Source organism: Phragmites australis, chromosome 18, assembly GCF_958298935.1.
Source record: "Phragmites australis chromosome 18, lpPhrAust1.1, whole genome shotgun sequence".
Taxonomy (NCBI): domain Eukaryota; kingdom Viridiplantae; phylum Streptophyta; class Magnoliopsida; order Poales; family Poaceae; genus Phragmites; species Phragmites australis.
Genome location: NC_084938.1, coordinates 14150218 through 14167179, shown reverse-complemented (window position 1 = coordinate 14167179; position 16962 = coordinate 14150218). Strand labels below are relative to the sequence as shown.

At 39.9% G+C, this 16962-nt stretch overlaps 1 long non-coding RNA gene across 2 annotated transcripts; it reads left to right on the top strand.

The window, feature by feature from the left end:
• The first annotated feature begins 2893 nt into the window (after window positions 1–2893).
• On the top strand, window positions 2894–5178 carry LOC133899258 (uncharacterized). Of its 2 annotated transcripts, none has more exons than XR_009906337.1 (5): window positions 2894–3684; window positions 3795–3869; window positions 3968–4069; window positions 4343–4416; window positions 4904–5178. It is a non-coding gene; the product is annotated as an uncharacterized LOC133899258 (long non-coding RNA). The 2 variants fall into 2 exon arrangements; XR_009906336.1 differs by having other exon boundaries at window positions 4339–4416.
• The last annotated feature ends 11784 nt before the right edge of the window (window positions 5179–16962 follow it).

Genomic DNA, 16962 nt, shown 5'->3' with positions numbered 1-16962 from the left:
GTCCAAAATTTGAGATAGACAATATATGCAATGATATTCAAAATTTATTCACACATGCATAGATTGTGGGGGAGTTTATTATATACATATGTTGGTTTTACTAACATCAAAACCTTTGTGGTGTTTGATGCTAGTAAAACTAGTTTTGGCAATCTCAAATATATTTGTGATATTTGATATTTCCAAAACCTGTTCTTTGTATACATTCATCTTCGGATTATATGTATACTTAGAACTTTAAATTTTGTCAAATATAATCATCTAGTGAGATTGTCATCAATTACCAAAACGAGGGAGATTGAAAGTGCATCTAGCCCCTATGTGTGATTTTGGTAATTAATGACAATACATATGGACTAACAATGTTGTTGAGATTGTTAGTAGGTTGGTCAATAGGTGATGCATGGAGAAGAGACATGCATGAACTCTAGGTGAATAGGAAGATTGAAAGTACATCAAGATGAATGAGCTCTAGGTGATGCTCGGATGTGATGCATAGAGGAGAAATATGCATCTAGATAAATGAGCTTTTAGTGATGCTCATAAGAAGAAGAAGAAGCTCAATAAGATTAGCAATAAGCTTGAAGGCTAAGTTACTTGTGGAGATCAAGTAACTAAAGGTATGACTTGTTAATAGAGTTTTATGGACTAACCCGTGTGCTATGTGTTTAAGAATGAGTGGGGTTAGGTTCTATATGAAGATTGATAATTTGCGTGAAGGCTAATAAGTTACTTGTGAAGATCAAGTAACTTAAGGTATAAATGTTGTCATTTAGGTTTTATGGACTAACCCATGTGCTTTGTGCTTAAGAGTGAGTTGGGGTTAGGATCCACAAGAAGGCATAAGTTGAATTGAAATCATATATGCCAAGAGTGAAGAACAAGAGTAGACTCCATATATGAAAAAGTGAATTCTTTGAAGATGTCGAATACAAAGTGGTTTTTCTATGGTAAGACGGTGAAGGGCAAGCAAGACTCGGCTGCGATGGACCATCCGTGGTGAAGGGCAAGCAAATGGCTTGGCGCCGAAGGACCAAGGCGGTGGTGAAGAGTGAGTGAAGGCTTTGCGCCGATGGACCGTGCGAGGCCATGAGAAGCTATGGGTGATTTGCATCAATCACATGAAGAATCAAGAAAAGATGGAGTGAAAAATATATGGAAGTTGGCAACCCTCAAGGTTTGGATGAAAGAAGCGGTACTTGAAAGTTTTCAAAAGGCTCAAATTGGTTCAAATGTGTTTTATCTTTTAAATTGAGTTTAGGTATGCCGCACTATTAAGAGGGATGCAACGTGAGCTAATTGTCCTGTCTCAGTGCTCAAGAGTTTCCAACCAAACCCAAAGTGAGAGTTTGTTGTTAAGAGTCCGGAGCGGAAAGTGCGGAAGTGTCCAAAATCGGTTTTGGAGTGTTCCTATTTTGATTCTATGTGTTTTAGGTCATGAATTCAGTTGGGATGTGTAGCCCTCTGAATAAGCTTTCCATAGAGTCCAAAATCGTCGAAATCGGACTCCGGGATCAAAAGTTATCGCCGTTTTTCGGAGGTCAGCTGTGCTGTACTCGGAGACTCCGGTGAAGACCGGATTCTCCGGTACCTGAAAAGGCCGGAGACTCCGGTGAAGTCCGGATACTCCGGTACCTGGAGTGGCCGGAGACTCCAGGAAGTCTCCGGGGCTATTTTCTGGGTTAAGTGCCGACCGGAGACTCCGGTGTAGGCCGGATACTCCGGTAAAAGTCCAGAAAAGAGCGTAATGGCTAATTCTGACACATTCTGTGACCGTTCTGACGCCGTATTTGGATTTAGGGCCGGATACTCCGGTGTTCACCGGATACTCCGGTCAGTTCTGACAAAAACAGTAACGGCTAGTTGTTTGGAGTGGGCTATTTATACCCCACTCACCCCATCCTTTGGGGCTGCTGCAAGGGCACGAAAAGAACATCCTCTAGAGCCAAAAGAAACCTCTCCCACTCCATTCTAGTGTGTGATTTGAGAAGAAAAGTGAGTTGGGTTGAGAGATTAGAAGATTGAGTGCAAGTGAGCTAAAATCCATTCTTGAGCACTTGAGTTCTCGGCAAGAAGTTCATCGTCGTGTTTGTTACTCTTGGAGGTGAAGCCTCCTAGGCGGCTAGGCGTCGCCGACGAGCACCCAAGGTTGTGGGTTGCCGCGGAAGTTTGTGAAGGGCTCGATTTCGCCTCCGTAAGGGAAGAAATCAAGAGTGGACCGAGGAAAGCGGTTGAAAGAGACCCGGCTCGTTGGAGCTTCCTCAACGGAGACGTAGGATTCACGGTGGTGAATTCGAACTTCGGGAAATAAATCTTTGTGTCTCCTCTCTTGTTTCCTTACTTTTAAGTTCTTGCTCAAATCTTTGTGCATATTGTTCGCTATACTTGTTTGTGTGTATTTGAGTGTAGGTTCTTCGTGAATCTACTTGGAATCATATCCGGGAACACACGACATCACCTGGTTTGAGCTAGAACTCTCTACTCATCATTTATATTCAGTTTCGGGCTCAGTTCTGTACAGAACTCGGAGAATCCGCCCTTTACCGGAGTTTCCGGACCTGTACACACCGGAGTATCCGGACTACACCGGATACTCCGGATGAACAGTAATTCCAGGCATATGAACAGTATTTTCAGCCTTTTTCAATTTAAGTTTTATTGCATATCTCTTGCTAGAATTGAGTAATTTTTGTCACCTTAGGATTGTAATTTCCACACTTATTTAGGGTGATTGTGCACTAGTTGAGCCTAGCATATTTAGGTTTTTCTCTTATGAAAAACTTGTTAGTTTATATTCCGCTGCAAGTTTAGACCAACGGTAGAAAGGGTTGAATTTTTGTAAAAACGCCTATTCACCCCCCCTCTAGGCAACATCATTGTCCTTTCAGTCCCTCCGGATCCCTGCTTGAGAAGTTCACCCTCCGACAACATGCTTGTGGAAATCGTGTGACTTGTGAATGGTCTGGTGCAGTCGGATGAGCAATGATTGGTCGGGTGCCTCTGGTCAGGTGCCAGTCGTGAAAACAATTATTTTTCAAATTTTTCAATCCAAAAAATGTTAATTGGGGTACTGACTATCACTGCAAGCTAAGGCCTTCAGTCGGCTATGATAACCCTCTTAACTGCTAGCCCCTGAGCCAGTAGTGATAGTCGGGGACTATCACTGCTCGTTGCCCACTGCTGACTTCAAAACCGGTAGTGAATGCCACTTTAGAGCCGGCAGTGAAACCAATACTTTCTGTAGCAATGAGTGTGGCTTGTCGATGATGAAGGGTACGGGTTTAGTAGCACACACACCACCACTTTTGGTTTGTAGCCTCATTCTTGTTATGAAGTTTTTTTGTTCATGTTGGTAGCTAAGCTGACTTGTGTAATGTAACAAATAAATTTTTGTACGGTTCGGTTATGGACTAAATTTGCTCTATATGTTTCAGTATAGATCTTTGTGCTATATTTATCTCATGCCTGTGCTTGTGCCTCAGTTTTTTCCCGCTGTGCAGGGGAGGTGTTGCCGAAATTTGAATTTTTTCTGGCAGGCTTACATTTTATTAGGTTGGTTGTGTAGTCTTCCGAGCGAGAGGCATGTATGGGTGTTACATTAATTTTGACCGATTACTATTAGCCATATGTGATGAGCTATGATCTATATATGGAACTGAAGGTAAAACCCTTTCCTCGAAAAAGGTAACCTATATTATTTCTCATAGAAAAATCTCCAAATATTTTACGTTAGATTTTTGACATATGTCGAAACCTTTTTAAGTAATTTCAAAATTTACCTTTTTCCTACTCAGGAATCACCAAAACTGAAGCACATCCAAGTGGCGATTGTGTCCTCCGACAATACTCACAAGCAGATCAAAACTTGAGTAAGGATAAAACTATTAACCCTTTGATAGTTATATATTTGGTATGCATACTCAAATTAAGTTATATGAATTTTTCATATGCAATTTCTTGAATGGAGGAGCAAAAGACTGCATCCTAAAGATTATCAAGGATGCTGACATGCTTTGCGGTCCGACCTACATTTTACGAGCATAATGGATGCAATGAAAGAATATGAAAGGTAATTCCCTTTTGGTATCATGTATCGAGTAACATATTATTTGTTACTTAGATGTGATGATGTATTGTATATATGTTTATCCCACCATGTGGTTGATATTCTTCAAGTGCTTTGTGTTTGATCTGCTTGAACTAGTATACATTTGCTTCGCTTGGACTACACCATGAACATGATGTATGTACCATTATATATGTCAAAACTATAATTTTCTTGAATTCTTCATATAAATTTCATCACTTTTCAAATCCTCTGACCATCTTTTTCTTCAGCTAGGTATCTCAAGGTTTTGACTTATTGAAGTGACTTTAGTGGAGGGTCCGAAGCAAGCCTTGAAATGCTTGACTGAGGTATATCAGCACATATTACCTCTTTATTAAATATTAGAATGCACTATCTTCTTTGAGATAATGTATTTATTTGCTATGTTTGACATGCTTGTCCTTACAAACAGTTATGAAAGGAACTAGATGTGAATTTAATTTTGACTACTCATCTCATTACTGTAAGCCTGATATGACTGCTATGATCTATATATGGAACTAAAGTTACAACCCTTTGTTTGAAAAAGTAATCAACAATTTTTCTCATAGAAAAATTTCCCATTATTTTACACTACTGTTTCTAAGTGTGTTGAAACCTTTTTATGTAATTGAAAAATTTACCATTGTCTTACTGGGGAACACCCAAACTTTAGCAATCCAAGTGGTGGTTATGTCCTCTAACAACATCCATGAACGGATCAAAATTTTGTAAGGATAAAACTATTAACCCATTGATAGTAATATATTTGGTATGCATACTCAAACTAAGTTATATGAATTTTTCGTATGCAAGTGCTTGGATGGAGGAGCAAAGGAGTGCATCCTAAAGCCTATCAAGGATGCTGAAATACTTTGCAGTCCGATCTACATGTGATGAGCATGATGGATGCAATGAAAGAATATTCAATGTAACTCTCATTTTGGTGTCATGTATCGAGTAATTTATTATTCATTATTTAGATACAATGATGTATAGTCTTCTTCTATCTTACCATGTGTTTGATACATTTGATGTGCTACGTGTTTGATTCGCTTGAACTACTATGTGTTTGCACCGCTTGGACTACACTTTGAACATGAAGTGTGTATCACTATATCTACGAAATATATAGCTAGCATGATATAATACCTCAATATTGAACATTAGAATGTACTAACTTCTTCAAGTGAATGTAGTAATTTGCTACATTTGACATGCTTGTCCTCAAAAACTTTTCACAAAGGAAATTAATGTTATCTGAATTTTGACCGATTACTATTAGCCAGGTGTGCCAGGCTATGATCTATATATAGAAGTAAAGGTAAAACACTTTCCTCGAAAAAGGTAATTATTATTTTATATTGAAAAATCACCTAATATTTTATGCTAGACTTTTCACGTATGTTGATACCTTTTTAAGTAATATCAAAATTTAACTTTTTCCTACTCAAGAATCACCAAAACTGAAGCAAACCAAGTGGTGGTTGCATCCTCTAACAACACTGACGAACGGATGAAAAATTGGGTAAGGTGAAAACTATTAACCCTTTGGTAGTAATATATTTGGTGTGCATCCTCAAATTATGTTATATACATCTTTTGTATGCATGTGCTTGGACAGAGAGCAAAGTAGTACATCCTGAAGCCTACCAAGGATGCTGATGTGCTTTCCTGTCCATCCAACATGTGAGGAGCGATATGGATGCAACGAAAGAATATGTAATCTAACTCCCTTTGCGTGTCATGCATGTATGGAGTAACTTATTAGTCGTTATCTAGATGCAATGATGTATAGTATATTTGTTTATCCCACCATGTGGTTGATACGTGTTTCATCCGCTTGAATTAGTATATGTTTGCTCCGCTTGGACTACACAATGAACATGAAGTATGTGCAATTATATATGTAAAAACTATAATTTCCTTGGTTGCTTCATATAAAAATTGTGTAGTTTTCTAATCCTCCGTCCATCTTTCTGTTGAGCTAGGTATCTCAAGGTTTAATTTGATTTTTTGAAGTGACTACTGTGGAGGGTCCAAAGCAGGCCTTGAAGTACTTGGTTAAGGTATATCAACACGTAGTACCTCATTATAAAATATTAGAATGCACTATTTTCTTCGAGAGAATATATTTATTTGCTATGTTTGGCACTATTGTCCTCACAAACTGTTCTGAAAGTAACTAGATGAGAATTTAATTTTGACTAGTTACTATGAGCCAGATATGACTGGCTATGATCAATATATGGAAGTAAAGGTACAACACTTTTTTTGAAAAAGATAATCAACATTTTTATTATAAAAAATATCCCATTATTTTATGCTACAATTTCGAAGTGTGTTGAAACCTTTTTACATCATTGAAAATTTACTATTCTCTTACTAGGGAATCACCCTAAACTGAAGCAATTCCAAGTGGTCGTTGCGTCCTCTAACAACATCCATGAATGGAAAAAAAATGGGTGCAAGCAAAATTATTAACATGTTAATAGTTATATATTTGGTATGCATACTAAAATTAAGTCATAGGAATTTTTCATCTGCGAGTGCTTGGATGTAGGAGCAAAAGAGTGCATCCTAAAGCGTATCAATGATGCTGAGATGCTTTGCGGTCTGACCTACATGTTATGAGCACGATGGACGCAACGAAGGAATATGGAATGTAACTCCCTTTTAGTGTCATGTATCAAGTAACTTATTATTCGTTATTTAGATACAATGATGTATTGCATATTTCTTTATTGCACATTTGTGAAGGACTTCATTCGTGAGCTCCTCACGAGGCACATTACACTTCTGGATTCCGTAGTACTACATCACTACAATAGGAATTAGCCCTGGAATTTCATCAGCAGTAGGTTGCTTGTCAAACAAAGTTGAGTCTAAAGCTTCCACTTTGGAAAATCAACATTTCTTCCTCGAAGTGTCCTCTAGCTGAACATGCTGAAAACCATCAAAGCTACCATGGAGTCGAATGCTATGACAGAGATTCTTGTCCACAATTGGTATGATTCTACACCTGGTTGATGACCATGTGACTGGCTTCCTCGGTGGCTCAGGTAAAGTAGAAATCTTAAGTTGATTCTTTACCAGAGTGACAAATCCATGTTCTGAGCAGATAATTCAATGTGATTATCCTAAAATGAAGGATGCCCAGAGACAAGCTCGTTACCATTTTTGAGCAATCTTATGAAATAAGCATCAAGCCGGGGTCATCAGTGACGTTCCTATGCTCCTCATTAGCTATCATCTGCAAATTTAAAAGGGCAGGTTTCAGAAAGACTCTTGGAACTATGATCGATGAGAATGCCTCAGTCCAGCTTCTCTTCAGAGGAGACATAAACATTGGTTGTATCACCATGGGCTGATGAAGAGAGACAACCATTAGCCATATAGATCGACAAATATGAGCAAACTGGACTCCCATATCCATCTAACTCAACTTGTGAGGAACAATCATGAGGTTTGAATTTGAAGAGCTCTGAGCACCTATCTTGTTGGCAAAGATATCATTCCAAACTAAACTTAAATCAATATCAGGCCCATTTGCCCTAAAAAGGACATAGAAGAGCCCGAGTTTCTAAAAGAGAGAGAATCTTGAGCAGCATTGGGTGGTTGATCAATGTTTTCCATATCATCAATTTGTACATCAGGCAGCCATTCAGGCCCAGCATGCCCTTCATTAGCATTCTGCTCCCAGTTTGCATTGGCATTTTGCACATTTTGAATCCCCACATCTTGTAAAATCTTTGGTGCTGCCCCTACCTGTTCATGTGCCCGCAACCGAATTTCATTAGGATTTCCAAGGAGAATTGGCTCATTCAATGGATAAGGATTGCCATTTGGTGGAAGAGGATCCTCATCATGTGCAAATAAATCTAGGAATTGGCCATTTAAGATGTAGACTGGTACTATCCAAGAAACACCATTCCCTCCTTGCATACTCCCATGGGAGACAACTAGACTTCGGGACACACGATTAGGAGAAAGGACCAGCACATATAACAAAGTCCTAGACTTATTGGAGCCATAATTATGCCACATTAACAAGTGACCAAATGATGCAACCGCTGCTTTCATGTAGTCCATAGTTTGATAATCAAGAGAAAAACCAAGCATCATGATCCAACACTTCCTATAGTAGTTGCATGCTCTAGTATTAATCTCACATTCATCATGTCTACAAATAATGATATGATCATTTGGACCTAACTCAATGGGACTAAGTTCAATCAAACTCTCAAATTGCATAACGGAACCAAACTTGAGAAAACCAAGACCCAATGCCAAATGGGAGGATGTGATGATTCTTACTAGGTGTTCCTCCTCCAGGTGCGCAATAACATCAGCCAACGCTTCATCTGCATGGAGATGGTGCGGCGGAGGTTCTAGCTGGACTATCGCATAATCTTCATGTTGTCGTGGGGGTTCTCCTCCCAGAGCAAGGCGAGCACAGGCTGGGTGTTCCCAACCATGATCCATGTTGAGATCATGAGGTAGATGCGAGAGAGGATTGATAGCAAAATTCACAATGGTCGCCTAAGTAGCACAGAGATGAAGCAATATGGATGGTGGCGGCGGAGACCTAGGCGATGTATGCGACGGGGTGGGGTGTTCCTATGGAATTGGGGGAACATGAGTGCTTGCCATGGGATGAGAAGAGATGGAAGTACCGGCACACAAACAGTGAGCCCCAAAGGCACAATATTTCTATTAACCACAATAGCACGTCGAGGGATCCAAAAAATCTTAGGCTTAGCCCACATAAAATACCACCAGGATTTGTGTCCATAGTTGAAACAAAGATGGCAATGGACCTGGTTGGAGCAATCTTGCTTGAAATGCCCAGGGGAAAGACAAGTGTAGCATATTAAATGATCACGCTAATTGATCAGTCCATTAGAAATCCGGGTAACTGGATTTGAAATTTGAACAGCCCCTGATGTTGGCGTAGAGACCTCCTCAAAACTCACATCATTTGAATTTCGAACAACCCCATTTGAATTTAAATTATAGATCCACAGATCATGCTGAAGAGATCCAAAGACCCTCTAAATTGGGATTAAGGAATGATCTAATCGTAGTTGTTCATCATGTAAAGGAAAGAAAAAGGACCCAAATTTAATTCCCAATGAAGGAAGAGAAGGCTTGTGCTTGATCTGTGGAGAGTCCTGCTCTAATTGCTTGGCAAAATGAACTCTCTTTTATGGCATTTTGCCAATATTGAGTGAAGATCGAGAAGCCTTCCTTGAAGACTTAGAGATCACTGGTGTCCATTCTTCATCACATTCCTTTTATTATTATTTTATAGATGAAAATAAACATCAAAAGAATCCCCAATGAACCTTTTCAGATTGTAAACATGAAACCCTACTCTTTTGGATGCCATAGAGAATTGAAAATGCCTATCCCTGAGAAATTTGACATGATAACCAAGTGCTGATCCACCAAGACAGGATTGAAGAGCTAAACCAACTGAAGCTTCAATCAAACGAAAAGTGAAGCGATGAAAGTAGACGATCAAGAAGAAGGAGCCCTTAGGAGAAGAGGACGGGTGATGAACCGATTACACAAACTGTGCACATACTTCTTGCTCAAAAAAATTACCATGGGAAAAATCCAAACCCAAGGCAAGATCCAATGGAGAATCCATGCAAGTATCTTCAGGAAAGATTAGAGAAAAACTAGGCGATGAGGTTGACGGAGAAGAACCGATAGACAAACACCAAGGAGAACACCAATAGTACAGCATTTATCCTACCTATCCGTTCATTCCTCTTCTATAATCAGCATTGACCGGCAAAAGAAAATACCCTACATTTTATACCTTTTTCTTGAGCTAGCCATCTTGTTGGACTTGACGAATACATCATCTGAGTCCCGATTTTTCTTCTAGGCTTGTCATCAACTCTTCACTTGAGCTTGATAACGATGTTCATCATCTTTTTCCATCTCGATCCTATCTTGATCTTCCAAAAGCTTGATAAAGTTCACTTGATTGCTTCCCATGCACCAATCATGGTAGACTTTTCTTTTCACATCATCTTCATTTAGTTCACCACTAAGGTATGAACCGCAATGATCAAGCACAAAAGTTGTCCACTAAGCTTATCTTGATCTTGCTCTTCCGATTCGGCATATTGAATATCTCAATCCAATATTTGCTTTCATATGGAACCTAACCCCAACTTACTCTCAAGCAAATATCACATGAGTTAGTCCATAAAACTCAATTGATAATTCTATACCTATAGTTACTTGATCTCCACAAGTAACTTTGGTCTCCACGCTTATTGTCAATAGTCTTAAGATCATCCTCAAACTCTGAGGTCTCTACCTCGCTAGCTTCTTCACCATCACATGAGCATCACTTAGAGCTCAATGACCTCGATGCATATCTTTTGATCTCATGGCATTCCTCAATGAATTCATGCTTTATCACTTATGCATCTCCTATGTAACAACTTACTACCAATTCTCAACATAAGTATTAGTCTATATGTAATATCACCACTTACTCGAGTATCATCTAGAGCTCATTCATCTTGATGCATTTCTCTTGATCAAATGACATTCCTCAATGAATTCATGCTCAATCATCCATGCATCACCTATGAAAATAACCTACTAACAATTCTCAACATGATTATTAGTCCATAGGTATTGTCATTAATTACCAAAACCACACTTAGGGACTAGATGCACCTTCAACCACCCTGCCTATCCATTCCACACCAGCAACAATATTTGCTCTCTTGTTTCCTCCAGTCATTCTTGTCTCAAAGTTCTTGAGAATTTTTGATAATTTAGCAAAATTAGTTTGAATTGTTACCAAAATCTGAGAAATTTCAACACCATCATCCTACTGTCTTCAAGAAATCTTGGTAATTTTTTGCATCATTTTTCTTTCTTGTTTCTTCCATTCTTTGTTTTATTATTTGATTATTTATAACTCCAAATATTTGAATTTTTTGTTGTGCCATTCGATATTGATCATGGACGCCAGTAATCATGATCGTGATAATACGTCCGTCGATCGTGATTTTTTTTTCTTTAATGACTCTCAGGGGACTACAACCCCTTTGATAGTAGTGTTGCAGGTGAAGAAGAACCCGACAGTGAACCTTCGGTTGGTTCACATGCAATAGCACCTCTGTTGTCAAGCTCTACAAGTGCACACTTGTTAGCAAGCACTGGCTCTAAAAGGTCAAGAGCTGCTACTTCCAAAGTTTGGCAAGGCTTCTAAAGGATCTACAGAGAGGAAGACGGGGTAAGTGTCAGGTATGCTAAGTGTTATATTTGCAAACATGAATTATCTGCAAAGTCCTCATGTGGAACAGGACACTTAATGAGGCACGCCAGAACTTGCAAGCGAAAGAGTGGAGTAGCCATGAAAGCAGATAGTGCTATAGTATAACCCTGATGGCTCTGTTCGTCATCAAGAGTATGACTCCGTCAATGCTCGAAAAAAGCTATGCCACTTTATTGCAAGAGCGGATCTATCACTCAACATCGGTGAGTCTGATGCATTTGAAGATTATATTAAGTAAGCTCATAATCCTAGCTTCACGCATGTTTCTAGATAGACAACTACTAGGGATATAGTAAAATACTACAATGTGTGTCGTAGCAAGCTTAAAGAAATGTTAGAAACATGTATATTTTCAGTTACTTTGACCACGGATATATGGGCAGATAGGACTAGAGAGGATTATCTTAGTGTGTTTGCTCATATGGTTAATAATAATTGAGAACTAGAAAAGAGAATAATAGGTTTTTGATTGATTGACAATGCACATACCAGTGAATATATTGCTAACAAAATATCTCAAGTAGTTGAAGAATTTAGGCTCACAAATAAAATATTTTCTATCACTTTAGATAATGCTGGTGTAAACTCTAAAGCAATAGATATTCTTACTTCGTTGTTTAATACATATGCTCAATCTTTCTTGTTACATCAATGTTGTGTTTGTCATATTATCAATCTTATAGTAAAGTCTGGTTTAAAGAGGTTGTCGTAATACCTAAATGATTTTCGTACCGCAATAAATTTTGTGAACTCCTCTAACCAACGAATTGCAGCATATAAGTTGTACTGTGTTGCAATGGATATGTGTCCACGTAAGTTTATTGTGGACACGCTGGTAAGATAGAACTCTACTTTCTTGATGCTCAAAAATATTATACCATATAAGAGCACATTTGATGTGTTTATTCATACACACTATTATCAGCATGGGGTAAAACTTTACTCATAGAAGCATATTTGTATGTTGCCAAAAGGATACTGTAGTTTCTTGACTTTTTTTTATAACTCAACTGTGAGTTTATCAGTAGTTTATTATCCAATATCTTGTTTAGTAGTGCATAATATTGTTGAAATTGCTACACATTTAAACATCTATGAAAATAACAATCTTCTAAGAGATTGTGAAGTTCCTATAAAATCTAAATTTTTAAAATATTGAAAAGAAATTCATTTGTTGTATGCATTTACCTTTATTTTAGATCCTAGAGCTAAAATTACACATTTCTGTAGAGTTCTCACAATTATAAGTGATGCTCTTGGCCACCATTATTGTACTTAGTATACTAATGTTCGTTCTAAATTATTCAATATTTATAGTAAATATGAAACAAAATATACCGGAGTTCGCCTACAACGAACTCCACTAGCAGCCACAACAAGTAAGAAGTTGACAACATGGGGAAAAATATTTAGTGAAAGTTCTTCATCAAGAAGTCCAGACTCTTCATCACGATCGTCTATGAGCACCGGAATTCTAGCATCTAGAGGGGAGCTAACAGTGACATTATCAGCCATAAACAAGAAAATTTCAACATACTACAATAGTAACATGAGCACAAGACGAATTATCCAGTGTTACTGTTAGCATGAGATTTGTTAACGGTTCCTGTATCTACAGTTTCTTTGGATGCTGCCTTCAGTCTTACTGGAAGGATAATCGAAGAGAGAAGAACAAGTCTCACAAGTGAGATGGTGGAAATACACACCATAGTAAAAGACTGGGAACAAGCTAAAGCGCAAATGCAACACGCTGCAAAGAACACTGAGCTTGAAGATTCATTCAAAAAATTGTATCTAGATGTTATGAGAACTTGTAATTTCTACTTTTCGAGCTAATTTGTACTATTTTTTCCTTTGCTAAAATTTTGAAGAAGATAGAAAATTAGTAATAGTTTTATAAAGAGCAATGGATAGGATAAGGAAAAACTGAAAGGGAAACAAATTTAAAGAGGTAGTTTGTACAAACATATGTCCTTAGCACGTCCTTTCTATCTAGGTTGTGTCCTACGGTCAACACGGCTCTGATATCACATCTGTAACACCTAGTTTTAAAGGAACAGAATCGGGCACAACACATGTATACCAGGATCAAGTTTCATACATGCATTTACATCATCAGTGTATCATCACAGTACCATTATTACAATAACTCAATTAACTTAATACAAAAGGACCCGATGGTCTAAAAGAGAACACAACAGAACTAAAGATCTTCAGCGCCAACGGGACTTCCATAATCCACATGCGTCAACTGGGGGCACTCTAGCCTAGAACAGCAACTCCAGATCGAAGTTATCTTCATTAAACGTTGCAGCTTCATTGATGGCTTCTGAACGGCCGCAGAATGCAAGAGAAGGGACAACAGGTGTGAGTATAAAAATGTACTCCGCGAGTGTAAGGAAAATATGCTATGGAGCTTAATTCAAGGAAAGGTTAGACACGGTTAACTACACCAAGCAAACTTTAACCTAATGACTTCAACAACAGGCATCATATTTATTAAGTGTGAAGACACCACTATAACAAAAGGTTTGACTCATTGGATTCCATCCGACTACCAAGACTTACCAGGTAATTCCATTACCCTGCTACCCAACCAACTATACCAACCCTGATCCCATATAATACCGAAGAAGTCTAAGTCCACTCTTGTCTGTGAGCACGGCTGATCGATCAGTTTTAGACTCTACAGAGTTTGCACACTTTACCCACAAGTCATGATTCCCGTGTTGCTTCACACTTCCAAGGTGAGTCAGGATCTCACTACAAGGTCTTTACAAAGCTCCCGCCAACTTGCAGGTACCCACTGAGGTTTCACCGCAAACAGACGATTACATCGCTACAGAAGCCCCCTCTTGTGCCACTCAACCATCTAACGGTGCCCACAGAGTTAGAGGGTGGCTAATTAGTTGGCCAGACCGTACCCATATAGGCCTCGTGGTTATGCAGATTCACTTGGCTACATGTTCAAGAACCGGTCCTTAGGACCCCACATAGGAACAAACACAAGCCTGTTGTTCAGCACCACCTCAAACTAACCATCCTGATAGGGTCCGTATACCATGTTGCTACAAGATTATCATACCCGATTCTTGTTTTATAAATATTAGTCAAGATTAAATTTACCCAACTATGACAGCATTAGCATATCTACCCTTCATTAACCATGACTCATCAATGACGACAAGGAATAATCATACAAAAGCTAGTAAACCCTAACATGGGATTCCAGTTTAGACAAGCATGCAATGAATGAATAAATAGCTACACATGAATCCTAAAATGGGAGCAAGATGTTCAAAGACACTTGCCTTCAGTGGAGGGTTGCTCAAAGTCCTTGAAAGCTTGATCTTAAAGATTCCTGAACTGCTCACCTCCTAATCGACAAACTGGAAAAGGCACACGAGGGAAACCTCTAAGAACAGTACACTAAACAGTACTAAAACTAGGTAAAAACACTATAAAATATTCTACCCATCGCTACGAACATTTGAGCGCAAAAATCACCCAAATCGGCACTACGAGCAAAAAGTTATGAGCTTTTGAAGTTCTAGGGGCTTTTCTGCAAATTTTACTTGATTTCTGAGAATAAACCAATTTGTTTTTATACTAGAAAACTAATTTATGATGTCATAAATCAAAACTAATTTAATTTTCTATTGGAAAAGCTCATGAAATTGGTCTATGGACCCATGGACCACGGCCTGGAAGGCCGGTCCATGTCCACGGTGGGCCGGTTATGAAGTGATGAAGGGGTATGCTAGTAGGGCCGTATGATTGAGATCCGACAGTCAGTGTTCAAAGAGGTGGCAGACGGACTCGGCCAACAGCGCAGATATGGTGGGCGGTGGCCGACGGTGACGTGGTCGCCTACGCATCGCTAGAGATGCACGGAAATGCGTGTCCAGCCACAGATTTCGATGGGGAGACACGCAAAGTGAAGAGGAGGGCGAGGGGAGCATTACCACGAGCTTCTCATCAGTGGAGAAGGATGGAGGGAGGCTGGCGATGGAGAGAGGTAGATGGCGGGGCTCGATCATAGCGCGGGCGGCGCTCCGTGGGTCGGGCGACACCGAAGTGCGACCGAGGTCTTCTCCGGTGACCCTGCAAAGCCGTAGAGGGGAGGAAAGGGTTAGAGACGGCTCGACCATAGAGAACTGCGGCGGCGGCAAAGCTCTCACTGGCAATGAAGAAGACGACGGTGCTGAGGTTGAAACCGAGCGGGAAAGGAGGGGGAAACGGGATAAATTGGTGCGGAACCTTGCCACGGAGATGAAGGCCGGCTTATATGCGCGAGAGGGGAAGTGCATCGGTCAGGATTCGAAGAGATTGGCTGGTGGCCTTGATGGAGATAAATGAGGTAGATTCCACATTAGAGAGGGTTAATGGAGGGGGAAATGGCCCATGTGCTTGATTGAGGGTCGAGGATCGCGGTAGTGGCGCTTAATTGACGTGAAACGGCTTAGGAAGGCTCGGATTTGAACGGGCGGCGACAGCGGGCAGGATTGAGCTCGGGCGGTGGGAGGTAGGAGAAGGACAGCTGCGGCTCTAGCGTGCATGGCTCGACGGCTCAGCTCCGGCTGGTGCGGGGGCTGGCTCAGGCAAGGCAGAGAGATAGGGGAGGGAGGGGGCTGGCTCAGGCGTGGGGGCAATGGCCAGCTCGGGCGGGCGCAGGCAGGCCGGCCCGATGGCCCATGCGGGAAGGAGGCTGGCAGTCCATGCGGTTGGAAGAGAGGGGAGGGAAGAGGTGAGCCGGAAGAAGGATTCGGCCCAGGAGACTTTTACAATTTTGAAATTGCATTTCTTTTTACATTTTGAACCAAATTCAAAAGAGGTTTAAATGAGCACCTTCTAGCGAACTTCTGTAAACTTTTTCCACGCATAAAAACATATTGCAACTACGACAGTATGAATGCATCAAACTTATATAACCTATGGCAAAATTAAATTTAGAAATTAATTTCTTCTATTGAACAAAATTTGCTACTCCTATTTAAAATTCTAGTATAACTATTGCAAGAATTGAAATTTAGGGTGTTACAAACCTACCCCCCTTAGGTTGAATCTCGCCCTGGAGATTCAGAAGGATCGGAGAAGAGATGGGGAAACTCAGCCTTCAGATAATCTTCTCTTTCCCATGTTGCTTCCTCTTATGAGTGATGCTTCCACTACACCTTGCACATATAGACTCGCCTATTTCTGGTAACCCATTTTGACATGTAAAGAATCTTGATTGGAATTTCTAAGTAGTAGAGATCTCCCCGCATATTCAGTTCTTCTATTGGTAGCTCCTCTTCAGGAACTCTCAAACACTTTTTTAACTATGACACATGAAAAACATCGTGTACTCCTGAGAGTTGAGGTGGTAACTCAAGTTGTAAGCTACTTCTCCTCGTCTTCCCAATATCTTGTACGGACCAATAAATGGAGGTGAAAGCTTGCCTTTGACCTTGAATCTGCGTAGACCTCTGACCTGTGATACTTTGAGATACACAAAGTCTCCTACTTCAAAAGTCAGTTCTCGGCGTTGATTATATGCATAACTCTTTTGTCTTGATTG